The 21,204-nt window shown below is 42.9% G+C and overlaps 1 non-coding gene across 1 annotated transcript; it reads right to left on the bottom strand.

Moving 5' to 3' along the window:
- Positions 1–13,562: 13,562 nt before the first annotated feature.
- LOC125992656 (uncharacterized) lies at positions 13,563–20,940 on the bottom strand. Its single transcript, XR_011086254.1, has 2 exons — positions 16,551–20,940; positions 13,563–13,882 (listed from the first exon to the last, which is right to left on the bottom strand). It is a non-coding gene; the product is annotated as an uncharacterized protein (transcript).
- Between the last annotated feature and the right edge of the window lie 264 nt (positions 20,941–21,204).

The raw sequence follows: 21,204 nt of genomic DNA on the forward strand, positions 1-21,204 counted from the left end.
TTAAAAGGTTTTTGCATCACTATAACTGGGGTCAAACTATGGAACAATCTAAGTGAGGAACTCAAGCAAAGTCCAAATATCCACCAGTTTAAAAGAATGTACAAAAATATGTTGTTTAGCGGGTACAAAGGCTAAAAGTGCCAAAGGGCTACACACAAGTTAAAATGAAACAGAAAAATAAGTGTGAAAGTGTATCTACTTGTGGTCTGTTGTAGAATTACAGTATATGTTGAATCATTGGTTTAATGCACAGGTGTCAAACTCAAGGCCCGGGGGCCAGATACGGCCCGCCACATCATTCTATGTGGCCCGCGAAGACAAATTGTGCATCAAATTTATGTGTCATTACTAGAATTGCAAATTGTCTTCACTTGTAATATCTTTTTAAAAAAATATTTGACCAGTTTTTACTCGTCTGATTTGAAAACGACTTATTTGTCAGTTTGTTTTGTAGCTTTTACTGTATATAATAGTGTTAAGAGTAAAAGTGATCAAGTCATCACAAAAATCACGAAAAAAATCTTATATAAGACGCACCTGACTATAAGCCGCAGGGTTCAAAATTTTGGAAAAAAGTCGCGGCTTGTACACCGGAAATTACGGTATGTGTTGGAAATGATATACTTTTTTATCATTGGATTCTATGTATCTGCTTTTGTGTGCAAGATTCTCCGCAGTATGTGACCATCTAGCCTTGTGAAAATGACTTGGGGGCATATGGCCGGCTAATGACTGGAGTCATTAGCCGCGCTATACAATAAGCCCCATAGTTAGCTAGACATGTTCAGATCATGATTGTCATGGGATGGGTGAAGCAGACAGAGGTCTTATTTAAGTTGAAGTCATGAGTACGGCACAGGGATGTATTCCCAGGGCCACTAAGACTAGGTCTTTGTTAAGCTAATAGTCATGAGACGTCCATACTGCTCCGTCCATAAGAGTATCCCATTTGTTCTGTGGTAATGAGATAACTATGGAATGTACTTCCTGCCTGGGAACCTACCCGATCATGTACACTTGCCCCTTTGTTTCTCTCTCAATAAAAGGCACGGCTAAATTCGAGCAGAGCGCAGATCTCAGCCACACTTGTTGCGTGTGTTTGGGGTGCGCCCTTCTGCGCAGAAGAAAACGCTAAGCCAAAAAGACCTACCGCCTCTGAGATTGATTTCAGATAAATGTTGTCAACCCAACAGTATGTACTACAATTAACCCAGTAAAACTTTTTATTTGGCAGCATGGTGGAGCACTGGTTAGCATGTTTGCCTTACAATGCAAAGGTTGTGGGTCCGATTTCGGCTACGGACTTTCTGAGTGGAGCTCGCATGTTCTCCCCATGCCTGCCTGGGTTTCCTCCTGGTATTCCAATGTTCTCCAATGTTGAATAGACGTGCATGGTAGGCCGACTGACGACTATAAATTGTCTGTAGGTTTGAGTGTTAATGGTTATTCGTCTATGTGTGTCCCGCGATTTGGTGACAACCAGTTCAGGGTGTCCATGACTACTGCCCAGAGTGCGAGGATGTGCTCCAGCAAAGTAGCACTACTCTGTGAGTAGGCATGTTCAGAGAGCAAGAGTGCGCTCCACTCCTATTAAAGGGTAACTCAACCCAACATTTTCTTTAAAATATGTTATATATGCCCACAGGAGCCGAAATACATCATTCTTATTAATATTGCGTCCTTGGAATAAGATAAGTAACAAAATTCACTCGTTCTTATCCATCACAGGGGGGCAACCATATTGCCACTCGCTGCCGACTAAAAATGACATCACAGTTGCCAGGTCTCAAGTCAAAAACAATCGCAGTTCAGCTTTAGAAAACTGGTGAGCAAAATAGCCACCCGTTCAGATGGTGAAAAACAGGTGGATTTTAACGGTTACGTTCATATTCAACAAGTGAAAAAACATCCCTGCGTTTCAACTACTTGGGCAGCTGAGTCACGCCGAAAGTTACATCATACATCCTAAAAAACGGCCTTCGGAGAACGCACCCTGTGAATTTGGACACAGCTCCCGACTCCCAGCTGGCCTGGGAACTCCTTGGGATACATCGGGAAGAGCTAGAAGAAGTGGCTGGAGATAAGGAAGTCTGGGCTTTCTTGCTGAAAATGCTGCCTCTACGGCCCAACCTCTAGATAATCGGTAGATGATGTATGTACGGATGACAGGACAAAAATTCAGTATTTTTACTGGGATAATTATTCACTTTGTAATTGTAATCTAATGGACGTTAAAAAACAAACAAAACAAATGTGCTCTATGCGCTAAAAAATAAAAAAAATAAAATAAAAACCAGGACCAATAAAGCATTTGGATTTTCTTACATTTTATTTTAAAGATATCACTCAGATGTTCCTATGGAGAGAAAAATGCACATTATAACACAAGATACGTGCTGATGACAAAAATGTCATCTTACTTGGCAACAACACCATCATTCTTTGCCAGCCTGAGGATGGAATCATCAGACTCCCCCTGTTTTGCATTTAGGAGAGAACACGCACATGTAAAAAACCACAAGCATTTGAACCATTGAACACAATCCAGGATGACTCACCATTCTGCGGATGGCGCCACAGATGGCATAGGTCTTGAACTGACTGTTGAAACGACCCGTGACATTGTCCACCTGTAGCAGACATAGTTGAATGAATGACTTTATTTCATACATAGAAATACATCCACATTACATATAATACAGAACGTACATAGAGCTTGAACAAGGACAAACTATATACAGTGTCTGACAGAAGTTCTGTCGCTTGTCCATGTTGTAGAAACAATGGCTTATAACCTGACTTTGACTCACCCAAATGAGGTGTAATGTATGAAAATAAATTTGCTTCACTGCAGAAATATTGATCTTTTAATGAACACAGAAAGGTCAGAGTTTGGCAAAACAAGTTTTGTCGGCTTGTCATACAATACACCCAATCCTAGCAAAACCTTTGCAAGTTAGAAGGCAATATCAACATACTAAAATGTCAAGAAATATTAGCTACCTCTTCCCAATTGTTAGGGTTTTTCAGATTATCCTTATCGGATGATTATGTTGGAATGCAACCGGTAATAAATAACCTACCTTGTCTCATCCTACACAAGGTCGTAAAAGTTCCCCCTGATATGTTTTGGGCTTCCTATTCAGTCTACACCAGCCCCCACTCTTAATAAATATGTCCTTGCAGTTGGGAGGGTTTTCAGACTTCATTCCTGAGCGAGTGAACTCTCCACCTGCAGGTGTCTAAAAGGACTTGCTTGTCTCCCGTGTGGTTCTTGCAAAATAAGTTAGAGTGAGCACAACTCTAACACCTTTTATGATTGGTGTTAGAGATTTGCTCACTCACACTTATTTTGCAAGAACACCACGGGAGACAAGCAAGTTCTTTTAGACACCTGCAGGTGGAGATTTCACCCATTGAAGGAATGAAGTCTGAACCCTCCTTCCTGCAAGGGCATATTTATTAAGAGAAACAGAGTGGGGGTATGAGTAGGCTGAATAGAACGCCCTTGTTCTAGATCAAGGTGCTCCAGTACTGGCCAGCCCAGTCACCAGACACGAACATCATTGAGCATGTTTGGGGTAGAATGATGGCGGACGCTTGGAAGACAAAACCAAAAAATCTTGAACTCTTGAGAGGCACGCAAGACTGCATTCTTTCCTGATGATTTCATCAATATGAATCATTGTCGAACCGCATGGATGCAGTCTTTCAAGCTCAAGGACATCAATTCAGCTACAGCTTTTTCAATTGCCTGTGATGGGTGAGTCGAGTGACGCGACCGATATCGAACAGACACCGCTGCTATGCAAGTACGTGAACTCTAATGGGCCGCAAGAAGAAGTGATCAAATTGACGCCACTATTTTTCTTTAGATTATTTTAATAGTAGGCATACAACTTATGTATTGACACTACGTTGCATTATAAAAGGCTTTTAGATTTTTAAGGCTCCAGACAGGTATGTTTTTTGTTTTTTTTTGGGCCAATATGGCCCTTTGAACATTTTGGGTTGCCGAACCCTGGCATAGACAAAGAGACGTGCTTACGAGCAGTGTTCCCTCTAAGCTGCGCAATTGCGGACTGGTCGTGCAGTCTTGGCGCACATGAAATTACATGCTGCGCACAAAATACAATTCAGCATAAACTGATTGATTAAGATCTACTGTTAGACGTACTCTAATCTAATTAAGTGGATGAATGATTTTCTTTCTGTGCCTTTTTGTAGTGTAAATCAGTAATTGACAGTTGTCCAGCCAATGATATGTTTCACTTAGGCTACATAGTATATGTATGACACATATGTGTCCTGCCTATCCATGCAGTGCGGCAGAGTCAAGTGATGCAAATGCTAAATTAGCTAATCATGGCGAAACGAATGAGCAGCGACACATCCACTCGCCAAGCCAAAATAAATAAGAGATGCTTCTTTTAAGTTTGGATGGCTGTTGGAGTGTGTGCAACTACAAGAGGAAACAGTGAAACTGGGTGAGATTTTCTCTTTTTGAATGAGAAAGGTCTCCTCTGCAAAACATGCAGTGAAGCCAAAGTGGCGGGCGAGTTTACGGAGGGAAAAATACGGAAGAAATGGAAGTTGGACTACCTCGCGCGTCACATTCAGCAGAAATGTCATTTGAAAGCTGTTGGAATTGTACAAAGACTCAAGATGGGAGAGCGGATCGGTACGTTATTGCAAAGAACGCAAAAGATCGACAGAAAAGGAACGAGCTGTCACACAAAACAAAATCCGACCCCGAGCAAGTTAAAGTTCTCATTGACAAGATTTATTTATTTATTTATTTATTTGTTCATTCATTCATTCATTCTGGTGTTGCACACAGTGGTCCACAGTGTGCACAGGGAGCTTGTGTGTTTGCACAGTCACTTGAAAAATTAGACGGAACACTGCTTACAAGGCACAATTAGAGCTTTCTGGAAAGCCAGGATCATTGCAGAAGAGCAACGTGACGACAAGACAATATGGAACTTGGCATGTTTCATGGCAAACTTGCCCAATTGTTTAATTTGGATACAGAAGTCATGGACTTGGACGGATTTGCATATAAATATCTATTAACAATAATGTGAGTACATAGAGTACATGGTTAAACAGTAGAATAAAGTACAACCAATCTCAGTGTCTTGGTCCTATAACTTTTTGTTTACCATAAGTCATGCCATAAATAGGCCCGATAATGCGCTCTATGTGTGGATTAAATACAAAACAGACCCTGCAATTGTGCCTTTTAACCCCAAGTGCCTTATTGTGCCAAAAATACGGTAAGTTGGAAAAAGATTACCTCTGCTATGTTGATCTGCACGGAAGCGTGGTCCTTGGCTCCGATGATCCGGTTGCTCGCAGAGCTTTTAAAAAGAAAATAAAAATAATAATTTAAAAAACAGTGTTTCCATTGATTAATAAAAATACAGTCAAACCTCGGTTTTCAACCACAATCCGTTTCAGAAGGTTGAGAAGCAGATTCAAGTTCAAGTTCAAGTTTACTTTATTGTCAAAAATCCTATGTAACAGGGTTACCACAGAAGTTTGAAATTGCGTTTGACCAGTCTCCAATGTGCAGTTTAACTAAAAACATTTAAATAAGACATTGACATAAATCTCTTTCTTTCTCACACACACATACACACAACACACACAACACAAACACACACACAGCTAACTTACTCATACTGAATTTACAATTTCTTTCTCTGACATATTCATTCACAACATAAACATAGACAATGCACACTTACACATTGCAGTCATTCAAACACTAACATGCTTATAAACATGTGCAGTACTATACAATAAAATACTCTCTCTCACATTCACACACACGCACACACACACACGGTGTGTAATAAGAGTATTGACAATACAGACCCACACACACACACACACACATACATACACAGCAGCAGAAGTACAATCAGTGGTCATAGAAGTAAAGTGAAAAAGTGTATAACTGTATATAAGGTGCAAGAGTAAAGTGCCAAGTGGCATGGTGACTTTGGAATGTTCAAGTGGTTTTCCTCAGTGTGTTCATGAGTCTGATGGCTTGAGGAAAGAAGCTGTTACTCAGTCTGCTTGTGCTTGTTCCTATCACACCAGGTGATGAGTTGCTGTACCTCCTCTCTGTATGCTGAGTCATCGTTGTCTTTGATGAGGCCCACCACTGTTGTGTCATCTGCAAATTTGATGATGTGATTCGTTTCAAATCTGGCAGAGCAGTCGTGGGTCATCAGCGTGAACAGCAGGGGGGATAGCACACATCCTTGCGGCACCCCGGTGTTTATGACGGTGGTCGCTGAGGAGTTGTTTCCGACTCTGACTGTCTGCGGTCTGTTCGTTAGAAAGTCCAGCAGCCAGTTGCACAGTTAAGTTCTGACGCCTATTGTACTCAGCTTATTCACCAGATGTTGGGGGATGACTGTGTTGAACGCAGAGCTGGAGTCAATGAACAGCATCCGCGCGTGACTGTTTTTGTTCTCCAGATGAGCCAGGCAGAGGTGGAGTGCTGTTGCTATGGCGTCATCAGTGGAGCGCTTGGGGCGGTAGGCAAATTGGTATGGGTCCAGAGTAGTGGGGAGGGTGGATGTTAAGTGGGCCTTCACCAGTCTCTCAAAGTACTTCATCATGATGGAAGTGAGTGCTATGGGTCTGTAGTCATTCAGTGATGATGCTGGTGACTTCTTGGGTAGTGGTACGATGGTGGTAGCTTTGAAAATTGCTGGTATGATGACTTGGTTCAGAGAGGTGTTGTAGATGTCTGTGAGGACGTCAGTGAGTGAGTCTGCACAGTCTCTGAGCACGCGCCCGGGTATGTTGTCTGGACCTGCAGCTTTCCTGGGGTTCACCTTGAGTAGGGTCCTCTTCACGTCCGCTGGGTCCAGTTGAAGTGTTGTGCTGTCTGGGTGTACTGGGGTTTTTGTGGGTGTTGTGGTGTTGTTTTCTTCAAACCGGCTGAAGAAGGTGTTGAGAGAGTTGAGGAAGTCTATGTTGTCCTCACACGGTGGGGGGGATGGTTTGTAGTCTGTGACTGACTGGATGCCTTGCCACAGGCGTCTTGGGTCTTTTGTGTCTGTGAAGTGTGAGTTGATTTTTTGACCATATGCACGCCCCGGTGCAAGTTGGCCCTAGCAGTCTTGAGGGCCTCCTTGTCCCCAGACTTGAAAGCAGCGTTGCGTGCCCTCAGGAGCTCACGTACCTCCCTGGTGAACCAGGGTTTTTCATTTGCTCTCACTGTAATGTCTTTGGTGACGGTTACATCTTCCATGCACTTCGTTATGTATCCAGTTACAGAGTCTGTGTATTCGGTGAGGTTGACGTCCTGGTTGGTGGTGGCCGCCTCCCTGAAGACAGACCAGTCTGTGCGTTCAAAACAGTCCTGTAGAGCTGCTGTGGAGCCCTCTGGCCAGGCCCTGATCTGCTTCACAGTTGGTTTGCTTCTCGTCAACAGAGGTCTGTAGGCTGGAATTAGCATAACAGAGAGATGGTCTGATGAACCCAGGTGGGGGTGGGGAAGGGCTCTGAAGGCCTGTCTGATGTTTGCGTAGACCTGGTCAAGTGTGTTTTCTCCCCTTGTTGCAAAGTTCACACACTTGTGGAAGTGTGGCATTACTGTTTTCAATTTGGCCTGGTTGAAATCGCCAGCGATTATGCAGACCAAGTCCGGGTGTGTGTTCTGTAGTGTACTCACAGACTTGTACAGTATGGAGAGTGCGTCCTTTGTGTTAGCGCTGGGGGGGACGTAAACAGCTGTGATGTTGACGGTATTGAATTCACGCGGTAGGTAGAATGGACGGCAGTTGAGGGTTAAAAACTCAATGTTCTCTGAGCAGTGACTTGTAGTAACTACAGCGTTTGTACACCAGTTGTTGTTAATGTAAATCCACACACCACCTCCTCGAGATTTACCCGTGCTGGTGTGGTTTCTGTCCGCGCGGAAAGTTGTAAACCCATCCAGTTTAATGGCGCTGTCCGGAACGTTGTTGTGAAGCCACGTCTCTGTGAGGATGATCGCGTTGCATTCTCTCACCTTTCGTTCTGTAGTTAAGTCCAGCTTGAGATAGTCCATTTTATTTTCCAACGACCGCACGTTTGAAAGGAGAATAGATGGAAGTGCTGTTTTGTGAGGGTTTCTCTTCAGTCGGTGTTTGATGCCGGCTCGGGAACCTCGCCTTCTCCTCCGGCGTGTGCTCAGACTCCACCGCCGCTTCAGCTGCTTCCAGTGTCGGCTGGTGGGGGAGGGGGAGCCCGCTGCCTCAGAGGTTCCTTTGTCTCGGGACATTATTCCAAGACCGCGAATAGTTTCGCGATCCATGGCAAAGTTAACTCCGGATATATCCTTTGTGCAGTTGTTGCTTCTAAGTCCCAATAGTGTACTTCTGTCGTATGCGATTCTCGGAGACGATTTGGACGGTACATTTAACACAAAACACACATTTTTATCGGGAGCCGGCTTGGCCGCAGCCTCACAGGGCGCCGCCATCTTGGAAAATTACGTTTGGGCACATGTTGAAGGTATGTGCGCAAGTCTTCCTGGCTATAGCAGATGGATTAGTGATTTTAAAAGTAAGTCGATTCTGTTTTTTACCATGATAACAAATTAGTATCGAGAATTGTGGAAAATCACAGGTATTGGTACCGACGACTGAAATTCTAGTATCGTGACAACCCTGGCACACGCACATAAATATGTCAACGGGGCAAATTGCTAGTCCGTGGGGGTTGACAGTGTGCCAATTGTGTGAAGCCAGTCTTTCCACCCTGGCCTCCAAATATCTCAACCATTGTCCCCTTCAAGGATTGACGTTCGACAAGCGCATTTTAAGTACCACAACCATTACATTTGCTCACCATTTACGAGGGACGTAGAGGTCCACAAATTCACCAGCGTCATTCTGCATGTTGATTAGCAGGTCGTCTGCAAAGCAAAGCTGCAGAGAATATTTTATGTCAACAATTTCACTACACACTCCAATACTTCCATTCATCCATCCATCTTGATGCACACATTCAAAATAGCCACAGCAGTGCGTTTTAATATAATTGGCTCACATGACCTGGGAGCTATTGAGCAAAAACGCTATTAACAGTATTAATTCATTGAAAAGAATTTAAGCATTCATCACATAGAGCCTATTTGGAACTATCATCCTTCACAGTTTGGGGTCAAAAAGTCACATGACCTGGAGCTATTGAGCTAAAGCGCTAACATTTATAGTCATAAATTCACAAAAAATATTTGAAGCATTCGAATGATATTATGAGGTGTATCTCAACCAGCCTATGTGGACTATCATCCTGCACAGTTGGGGGTTAATAGGTCACATGACCTGAGAGCTATTGAGCTACACCGCTAATATTTACAGTCATGAATTCACTCAAAATATTCGTAGCTTTGGAATGAAATTCTAAGAGGTGCATCTCAACCAGACCATGTGGGGCTATTATCCTTCAGTTTGAAGTCAATAGGTCACATGACCTGGGAGCTATTCAGCCTCTTAGAATTTCATTCCAATGGTTAAAATATTTTTAATGAATTTATTACTGTAAATATTAGAATTTTAGCTCAATAGCTTCCAGGTCATGTTACCTATTGACCCAAAACAGTGGAGGACGATAGTCCCAAATGGGCTGGTTGAGATACACCTCCTAGAATTTCATTTGAATGCCTGCTTGTTTTAAAATTGAATGTATTACTGGAAATAGAATTTTACCTCAATAGCTCCCAGATCATGTGACCTATTGACCCCAAACTGTTGGATGATAGTCCCACATGGGCTGGTTGTGATACACCACTTAGAACTTTATTCCAATGCTTCAAATATTTTAAATGAATTTATAACTGTAAATATTTGCATTTTTCCTCAATAGCTCCTGAGTCATGTGACCTAATGGCCCGTGATATTGCAGGATGGTCGTCCCACATGGCCTGGTTGAGATATACATATTTTCAGTTGAATGCTTATTATTTTATCCGATTTATTACTGTAAATGAGCATTTTAACTCAATAGCTCACAGGTCATGTAACGTTTTGACCGCAAAAATTGCAGGATGATAGTCCCATGTTGAATGCTCCTCAGATTTTTTTAAGAATTTGTTAATTTGATATACACGGATGAGATTTACACATTTATCATTTGGAAAAAAAACGGACGCGTTTACATGTTATCACACTATGCTTTCCCTTCGATCTCTTTAACGGCATTTACATGCTATCGTAATGCAATGCTTTCCCTTCGCTCTCTATACCGGCGCTTACATACTATAGCACTGCCCTGCTTTTCCTTCGCTCTCTTTTAACGTAAAGCCTATAATATGGGCACGCTTCCCGTGCGACTGGCTTGATCGCAGTGTTACCTGGAAGCGAGTCGAACCGTTAAAGCCAGAATTAAACCCAGAACGTCTGCACTGCGAGACGGACGTGCTAACTAGTGCGTCACCGTGCCACCCCAACCCCTTTCTCGGCTAAATCGCAATCTCGCGGAATGCAACGTGCCAATGCGTGGGGGTGTAAAACTGACCAGAAGACTCTTAGCATAGCAACTAACATGTGGAACGTCCACGCGTACCGGCGTGGAAACTGCCAATTAAACTGCATTTTAACTTTTTGTCCTCTAAACAAACACACACAGTAACGCTATCTGTTTAACGACGATAAACGTCGGTAAAATACACGGTAATATCACCGCATGTGCTCGTTTAAGGCGGTTCCAGAAAGAGAGCAACGCAGAGACTCACCGTAACCGACAAAAGGACGACGAAAAGGACAGGCCACCCCTTCTTCTTCTCTGATGGTATGACGGTTGACGGCAGTTAGCATCCGTTGCGGCCACACATCAAAAACGTAAAGTCTAAAATTTCAAGAAGCATGGCAGTCATATACAAAGCAAAAGAATTACTGGATTATCATTCACTTCGTACACTTTATTGTTCTCTTGTCTTGCCCTGTGCTGAGGTTTGGGGGAATACTTATAAAACTTCACTACAGCCACTTATCATTCTGCAGAAAAGAGCAATAAGGACTATTCATAAAGTCAACTACTTGGAACACACAAATCCACTTTTCATACAATCCAAACTATTGAAATCCACTGACATAGTATCTTACCAAACAGCAATCATCATGTATAGCAAGTAAGCAAAACAACTACCAGAAAATATCCAAAACTTATTTAGGAATCGGGAGGGAGGTTATAAGTTAAGGGGGAATCACAACTTCAAAATCTTAAACATAAGAACAACCTTAAAAGGTTTTTGCATCACTATAACTGGGGTCAAACTATGGAACAATCTAAGTGAGGAACTCAAGCAAAGTCCAAATATCCACCAGTTTAAAAGAATGTACAAAAATATGTTGTTTAGCGGGTACAAAGGCTAAAAGTGCCAAAGGGCTACACACAAGTTAAAATGAAACAGAAAAATAAGTGTGAAAGTGTATCTACTTGTGGTCTGTTGTAGAATTACAGTATATGTTGAATCATTGGTTTAATGCACAGGTGTCAAACTCAAGGCCCGGGGGCCAGATACGGCCCGCCACATCATTCTATGTGGCCCGCGAAGACAAATTGTGCATCAAATTTATGTGTCATTACTAGAATTGCAAATTGTCTTCACTTGTAATATCTTTTTAAAAAAATATTTGACCAGTTTTTACTCGTCTGATTTGAAAACGACTTATTTGTCAGTTTGTTTTGTAGCTTTTACTGTATATAATAGTGTTAAGAGTAAAAGTGATCAAGTCATCACAAAAATCACGAAAAAAATCTTATATAAGACGCACCTGACTATAAGCCGCAGGGTTCAAAATTTTGGAAAAAAGTCGCGGCTTGTACACCGGAAATTACGGTATGTGTTGGAAATGATATACTTTTTTATCATTGGATTCTATGTATCTGCTTTTGTGTGCAAGATTCTCCGCAGTATGTGACCATCTAGCCTTGTGAAAATGACTTGGGGGCATATGGCCGGCTAATGACTGGAGTCATTAGCCGCGCTATACAATAAGCCCCATAGTTAGCTAGACATGTTCAGATCATGATTGTCATGGGATGGGTGAAGCAGACAGAGGTCTTATTTAAGTTGAAGTCATGAGTACGGCACAGGGATGTATTCCCAGGGCCACTAAGACTAGGTCTTTGTTAAGCTAATAGTCATGAGACGTCCATACTGCTCCGTCCATAAGAGTATCCCATTTGTTCTGTGGTAATGAGATAACTATGGAATGTACTTCCTGCCTGGGAACCTACCCGATCATGTACACTTGCCCCTTTGTTTCTCTCTCAATAAAAGGCACGGCTAAATTCGAGCAGAGCGCAGATCTCAGCCACACTTGTTGCGTGTGTTTGGGGTGCGCCCTTCTGCGCAGAAGAAAACGCTAAGCCAAAAAGACCTACCGCCTCTGAGATTGATTTCAGATAAATGTTGTCAACCCAACAGTATGTACTACAATTAACCCAGTAAAACTTTTTATTTGGCAGCATGGTGGAGCACTGGTTAGCATGTTTGCCTTACAATGCAAAGGTTGTGGGTCCGATTTCGGCTACGGACTTTCTGAGTGGAGCTCGCATGTTCTCCCCATGCCTGCCTGGGTTTCCTCCTGGTATTCCAATGTTCTCCAATGTTGAATAGACGTGCATGGTAGGCCGACTGACGACTATAAATTGTCTGTAGGTTTGAGTGTTAATGGTTATTCGTCTATGTGTGTCCCGCGATTTGGTGACAACCAGTTCAGGGTGTCCATGACTACTGCCCAGAGTGCGAGGATGTGCTCCAGCAAAGTAGCACTACTCTGTGAGTAGGCATGTTCAGAGAGCAAGAGTGCGCTCCACTCCTATTAAAGGGTAACTCAACCCAACATTTTCTTTAAAATATGTTATATATGCCCACAGGAGCCGAAATACATCATTCTTATTAATATTGCGTCCTTGGAATAAGATAAGTAACAAAATTCACTCGTTCTTATCCATCACAGGGGGGCAACCATATTGCCACTCGCTGCCGACTAAAAATGACATCACAGTTGCCAGGTCTCAAGTCAAAAACAATCGCAGTTCAGCTTTAGAAAACTGGTGAGCAAAATAGCCACCCGTTCAGATGGTGAAAAACAGGTGGATTTTAACGGTTACGTTCATATTCAACAAGTGAAAAAACATCCCTGCGTTTCAACTACTTGGGCAGCTGAGTCACGCCGAAAGTTACATCATACATCCTAAAAAACGGCCTTCGGAGAACGCACCCTGTGAATTTGGACACAGCTCCCGACTCCCAGCTGGCCTGGGAACTCCTTGGGATACATCGGGAAGAGCTAGAAGAAGTGGCTGGAGATAAGGAAGTCTGGGCTTTCTTGCTGAAAATGCTGCCTCTACGGCCCAACCTCTAGATAATCGGTAGATGATGTATGTACGGATGACAGGACAAAAATTCAGTATTTTTACTGGGATAATTATTCACTTTGTAATTGTAATCTAATGGACGTTAAAAAACAAACAAAACAAATGTGCTCTATGCGCTAAAAAATAAAAAAAATAAAATAAAAACCAGGACCAATAAAGCATTTGGATTTTCTTACATTTTATTTTAAAGATATCACTCAGATGTTCCTATGGAGAGAAAAATGCACATTATAACACAAGATACGTGCTGATGACAAAAATGTCATCTTACTTGGCAACAACACCATCATTCTTTGCCAGCCTGAGGATGGAATCATCAGACTCCCCCTGTTTTGCATTTAGGAGAGAACACGCACATGTAAAAAACCACAAGCATTTGAACCATTGAACACAATCCAGGATGACTCACCATTCTGCGGATGGCGCCACAGATGGCATAGGTCTTGAACTGACTGTTGAAACGACCCGTGACATTGTCCACCTGTAGCAGACATAGTTGAATGAATGACTTTATTTCATACATAGAAATACATCCACATTACATATAATACAGAACGTACATAGAGCTTGAACAAGGACAAACTATATACAGTGTCTGACAGAAGTTCTGTCGCTTGTCCATGTTGTAGAAACAATGGCTTATAACCTGACTTTGACTCACCCAAATGAGGTGTAATGTATGAAAATAAATTTGCTTCACTGCAGAAATATTGATCTTTTAATGAACACAGAAAGGTCAGAGTTTGGCAAAACAAGTTTTGTCGGCTTGTCATACAATACACCCAATCCTAGCAAAACCTTTGCAAGTTAGAAGGCAATATCAACATACTAAAATGTCAAGAAATATTAGCTACCTCTTCCCAATTGTTAGGGTTTTTCAGATTATCCTTATCGGATGATTATGTTGGAATGCAACCGGTAATAAATAACCTACCTTGTCTCATCCTACACAAGGTCGTAAAAGTTCCCCCTGATATGTTTTGGGCTTCCTATTCAGTCTACACCAGCCCCCACTCTTAATAAATATGTCCTTGCAGTTGGGAGGGTTTTCAGACTTCATTCCTGAGCGAGTGAACTCTCCACCTGCAGGTGTCTAAAAGGACTTGCTTGTCTCCCGTGTGGTTCTTGCAAAATAAGTTAGAGTGAGCACAACTCTAACACCTTTTATGATTGGTGTTAGAGATTTGCTCACTCACACTTATTTTGCAAGAACACCACGGGAGACAAGCAAGTTCTTTTAGACACCTGCAGGTGGAGATTTCACCCATTGAAGGAATGAAGTCTGAACCCTCCTTCCTGCAAGGGCATATTTATTAAGAGAAACAGAGTGGGGGTATGAGTAGGCTGAATAGAACGCCCTTGTTCTAGATCAAGGTGCTCCAGTACTGGCCAGCCCAGTCACCAGACACGAACATCATTGAGCATGTTTGGGGTAGAATGATGGCGGACGCTTGGAAGACAAAACCAAAAAATCTTGAACTCTTGAGAGGCACGCAAGACTGCATTCTTTCCTGATGATTTCATCAATATGAATCATTGTCGAACCGCATGGATGCAGTCTTTCAAGCTCAAGGACATCAATTCAGCTACAGCTTTTTCAATTGCCTGTGATGGGTGAGTCGAGTGACGCGACCGATATCGAACAGACACCGCTGCTATGCAAGTACGTGAACTCTAATGGGCCGCAAGAAGAAGTGATCAAATTGACACCACTATTTTTCTTTAGATTATTTTAATAGTAGGCATACAACTTATGTATTGACACTATGTTGCATTATAAAAGGCTTTTAGATTTTTAAGGCTCCAGACAGGTATGTTTTTTGTTTTTTTTGGGCCAATATGGCCCTTTGAACATTTTGGGTTGCCGAACCCTGGCATAGACAAAGAGACGTGCTTACGAGCAGTGTTCCCTCTAAGCTGCGCAATTGCGGACTGGTCGTGCAGTCTTGGCGCACATGAAATTACATGCTGCGCACAAAATACAATTCAGCATAAACTGATTGATTAAGATCTACTGTTAGACGTACTCTAATCTAATTAAGTGGATGAATGATTTTCTTTCTGTGCCTTTTTGTAGTGTAAATCAGTAATTGACAGTTGTCCAGCCAATGATATGTTTCACTTAGGCTACATAGTATATGTATGACACATATGTGTCCTGCCTATCCATGCAGTGCGGCAGAGTCAAGTGATGCAAATGCTAAATTAGCTAATCATGGCGAAACGAATGAGCAGCGACACATCCACTCGCCAAGCCAAAATAAATAAGAGATGCTTCTTTTAAGTTTGGATGGCTGTTGGAGTGTGTGCAACTACAAGAGGAAACAGTGAAACTGGGTGAGATTTTCTCTTTTTGAATGAGAAAGGTCTCCTCTGCAAAACATGCAGTGAAGCCAAAGTGGCGGGCGAGTTTACGGAGGGAAAAATACGGAAGAAATGGAAGTTGGACTACCTCGCGCGTCACATTCAGCAGAAATGTCATTTGAAAGCTGTTGGAATTGTACAAAGACTCAAGATGGGAGAGCGGATCGGTACGTTATTGCAAAGAACGCAAAAGATCGACAGAAAAGGAACGAGCTGTCACACAAAACAAAATCCGACCCCGAGCAAGTTAAAGTTCTCATTGACAAGATTTATTTATTTATTTATTTATTTGTTCATTCATTCATTCATTCTGGTGTTGCACACAGTGGTCCACAGTGTGCACAGGGAGCTTGTGTGTTTGCACAGTCACTTGAAAAATTAGACGGAACACTGCTTACAAGGCACAATTAGAGCTTTCTGGAAAGCCAGGATCATTGCAGAAGAGCAACGTGACGACAAGACAATATGGAACTTGGCATGTTTCATGGCAAACTTGCCCAATTGTTTAATTTGGATACAGAAGTCATGGACTTGGACGGATTTGCATATAAATATCTATTAACAATAATGTGAGTACATAGAGTACATGGTTAAACAGTAGAATAAAGTACAACCAATCTCAGTGTCTTGGTCCTATAACTTTTTGTTTACCATAAGTCATGCCATAAATAGGCCCGATAATGCGCTCTATGTGTGGATTAAATACAAAACAGACCCTGCAATTGTGCCTTTTAACCCCAAGTGCCTTATTGTGCCAAAAATACGGTAAGTTGGAAAAAGATTACCTCTGCTATGTTGATCTGCACGGAAGCGTGGTCCTTGGCTCCGATGATCCGGTTGCTCGCAGAGCTTTTAAAAAGAAAATAAAAATAATAATTTAAAAAACAGTGTTTCCATTGATTAATAAAAATACAGTCAAACCTCGGTTTTCAACCACAATCCGTTTCAGAAGGTTGAGAAGCAGATTCAAGTTCAAGTTCAAGTTTACTTTATTGTCAAAAATCCTATGTAACAGGGTTACCACAGAAGTTTGAAATTGCGTTTGACCAGTCTCCAATGTGCAGTTTAACTAAAAACATTTAAATAAGACATTGACATAAATCTCTTTCTTTCTCACACACACATACACACAACACACACAACACAAACACACACACAGCTAACTTACTCATACTGAATTTACAATTTCTTTCTCTGACATATTCATTCACAACATAAACATAGACAATGCACACTTACACATTGCAGTCATTCAAACACTAACATGCTTATAAACATGTGCAGTACTATACAATAAAATACTCTCTCTCACATTCACACACACGCACACACACACACGGTGTGTAATAAGAGTATTGACAATACAGACCCACACACACACACACACACATACATACACAGCAGCAGAAGTACAATCAGTGGTCATAGAAGTAAAGTGAAAAAGTGTATAACTGTATATAAGGTGCAAGAGTAAAGTGCCAAGTGGCATGGTGACTTTGGAATGTTCAAGTGGTTTTCCTCAGTGTGTTCATGAGTCTGATGGCTTGAGGAAAGAAGCTGTTACTCAGTCTGCTTGTGCTTGTTCCTATCACACCAGGTGATGAGTTGCTGTACCTCCTCTCTGTATGCTGAGTCATCGTTGTCTTTGATGAGGCCCACCACTGTTGTGTCATCTGCAAATTTGATGATGTGATTCGTTTCAAATCTGGCAGAGCAGTCGTGGGTCATCAGCGTGAACAGCAGGGGGGATAGCACACATCCTTGCGGCACCCCGGTGTTTATGACGGTGGTCGCTGAGGAGTTGTTTCCGACTCTGACTGTCTGCGGTCTGTTCGTTAGAAAGTCCAGCAGCCAGTTGCACAGTTAAGTTCTGACGCCTATTGTACTCAGCTTATTCACCAGATGTTGGGGGATGACTGTGTTGAACGCAGAGCTGGAGTCAATGAACAGCATCCGCGCGTGACTGTTTTTGTTCTCCAGATGAGCCAGGCAGAGGTGGAGTGCTGTTGCTATGGCGTCATCAGTGGAGCGCTTGGGGCGGTAGGCAAATTGGTATGGGTCCAGAGTAGTGGGGAGGGTGGATGTTAAGTGGGCCTTCACCAGTCTCTCAAAGTACTTCATCATGATGGAAGTGAGTGCTATGGGTCTGTAGTCATTCAGTGATGATGCTGGTGACTTCTTGGGTAGTGGTACGATGGTGGTAGCTTTGAAAATTGCTGGTATGATGACTTGGTTCAGAGAGGTGTTGTAGATGTCTGTGAGGACGTCAGTGAGTGAGTCTGCACAGTCTCTGAGCACGCGCCCGGGTATGTTGTCTGGACCTGCAGCTTTCCTGGGGTTCACCTTGAGTAGGGTCCTCTTCACGTCCGCTGGGTCCAGTTGAAGTGTTGTGCTGTCTGGGTGTACTGGGGTTTTTGTGGGTGTTGTGGTGTTGTTTTCTTCAAACCGGCTGAAGAAGGTGTTGAGAGAGTTGAGGAAGTCTATGTTGTCCTCACACGGTGGGGGGGATGGTTTGTAGTCTGTGACTGACTGGATGCCTTGCCACAGGCGTCTTGGGTCTTTTGTGTCTGTGAAGTGTGAGTTGATTTTTTGACCATATGCACGCCCCGGTGCAAGTTGGCCCTAGCAGTCTTGAGGGCCTCCTTGTCCCCAGACTTGAAAGCAGCGTTGCGTGCCCTCAGGAGCTCACGTACCTCCCTGGTGAACCAGGGTTTTTCATTTGCTCTCACTGTAATGTCTTTGGTGACGGTTACATCTTCCATGCACTTCGTTATGTATCCAGTTACAGAGTCTGTGTATTCGGTGAGGTTGACGTCCTGGTTGGTGGTGGCCGCCTCCCTGAAGACAGACCAGTCTGTGCGTTCAAAACAGTCCTGTAGAGCTGCTGTGGAGCCCTCTGGCCAGGCCCTGATCTGCTTCACAGTTGGTTTGCTTCTCGTCAACAGAGGTCTGTAGGCTGGAATTAGCATAACAGAGAGATGGTCTGATGAACCCAGGTGGGGGTGGGGAAGGGCTCTGAAGGCCTGTCTGATGTTTGCGTAGACCTGGTCAAGTGTGTTTTCTCCCCTTGTTGCAAAGTTCACACACTTGTGGAAGTGTGGCATTACTGTTTTCAATTTGGCCTGGTTGAAATCGCCAGCGATTATGCAGACCAAGTCCGGGTGTGTGTTCTGTAGTGTACTCACAGACTTGTACAGTATGGAGAGTGCGTCCTTTGTGTTAGCGCTGGGGGGGACGTAAACAGCTGTGATGTTGACGGTATTGAATTCACGCGGTAGGTAGAATGGACGGCAGTTGAGGGTTAAAAACTCAATGTTCTCTGAGCAGTGACTTGTAGTAACTACAGCGTTTGTACACCAGTTGTTGTTAATGTAAATCCACACACCACCTCCTCGAGATTTACCCGTGCTGGTGTGGTTTCTGTCCGCGCGGAAAGTTGTAAACCCATCCAGTTTAATGGCGCTGTCCGGAACGTTGTTGTGAAGCCACGTCTCTGTGAGGATGATCGCGTTGCATTCTCTCACCTTTCGTTCTGTAGTTAAGTCCAGCTTGAGATAGTCCATTTTATTTTCCAACGACCGCACGTTTGAAAGGAGAATAGATGGAAGTGCTGTTTTGTGAGGGTTTCTCTTCAGTCGGTGTTTGATGCCGGCTCGGGAACCTCGCCTTCTCCTCCGGCGTGTGCTCAGACTCCACCGCCGCTTCAGCTGCTTCCAGTGTCGGCTGGTGGGGGAGGGGGAGCCCGCTGCCTCAGAGGTTCCTTTGTCTCGGGACATTATTCCAAGACCGCGAATAGTTTCGCGATCCATGGCAAAGTTAACTCCGGATATATCCTTTGTGCAGTTGTTGCTTCTAAGTCCCAATAGTGTACTTCTGTCGTATGCGATTCTCGGAGACGATTTGGACGGTACATTTAACACAAAACACACATTTTTATCGGGAGCCGGCTTGGCCGCAGCCTCACAGGGCGCCGCCATCTTGGAAAATTACGTTTGGGCACATGTTGAAGGTATGTGCGCAAGTCTTCCTGGCTATAGCAGATGGATTAGTGATTTTAAAAGTAAGTCGATTCTGTTTTTTACCATGATAACAAATTAGTATCGAGAATTGTGGAAAATCACAGGTATTGGTACCGACGACTGAAATTCTAGTATCGTGACAACCCTGGCACACGCACATAAATATGTCAACGGGGCAAATTGCTAGTCCGTGGGGGTTGACAGTGTGCCAATTGTGTGAAGCCAGTCTTTCCACCCTGGCCTCCAAATATCTCAACCATTGTCCCCTTCAAGGATTGACGTTCGACAAGCGCATTTTAAGTACCACAACCATTACATTTGCTCACCATTTACGAGGGACGTAGAGGTCCACAAATTCACCAGCGTCATTCTGCATGTTGATTAGCAGGTCGTCTGCAAAGCAAAGCTGCAGAGAATATTTTATGTCAACAATTTCACTACACACTCCAATACTTCCATTCATCCATCCATCTTGATGCACACATTCAAAATAGCCACAGCAGTGCGTTTTAATATAATTGGCTCACATGACCTGGGAGCTATTGAGCAAAAACGCTATTAACAGTATTAATTCATTGAAAAGAATTTAAGCATTCATCACATAGAGCCTATTTGGAACTATCATCCTTCACAGTTTGGGGTCAAAAAGTCACATGACCTGGAGCTATTGAGCTAAAGCGCTAACATTTATAGTCATAAATTCACAAAAAATATTTGAAGCATTCGAATGATATTATGAGGTGTATCTCAACCAGCCTATGTGGACTATCATCCTGCACAGTTGGGGGTTAATAGGTCACATGACCTGAGAGCTATTGAGCTACACCGCTAATATTTACAGTCATGAATTCACTCAAAATATTCGTAGCTTTGGAATGAAATTCTAAGAGGTGCATCTCAACCAGACCATGTGGGGCTATTATCCTTCAGTTTGAAGTCAATAGGTCACATGACCTGGGAGCTATTCAGCCTCTTAGAATTTCATTCCAATGGTTAAAATATTTTTAATGAATTTATTACTGTAAATATTAGAATTTTAGCTCAATAGCTTCCAGGTCATGTTACCTATTGACCCAAAACAGTGGAGGACGATAGTCCCAAATGGGCTGGTTGAGATACACCTCCTAGAATTTCATTTGAATGCCTGCTTGTTTTAAAATTGAATGTATTACTGGAAATAGAATTTTACCTCAATAGCTCCCAGATCATGTGACCTATTGACCCCAAACTGTTGGATGATAGTCCCACATGGGCTGGTTGTGATACACCACTTAGAACTTTATTCCAATGCTTCAAATATTTTAAATGAATTTATAACTGTAAATATTTGCATTTTTCCTCAATAGCTCCTGAGTCATGTGACCTAATGGCCCGTGATATTGCAGGATGGTCGTCCCACATGGCCTGGTTGAGATATACA

Source organism: Syngnathus scovelli, unplaced genomic scaffold, assembly GCF_024217435.2.
Source record: "Syngnathus scovelli strain Florida unplaced genomic scaffold, RoL_Ssco_1.2 HiC_scaffold_23, whole genome shotgun sequence".
Taxonomy (NCBI): Eukaryota; Metazoa; Chordata; class Actinopteri; order Syngnathiformes; family Syngnathidae; genus Syngnathus; species Syngnathus scovelli.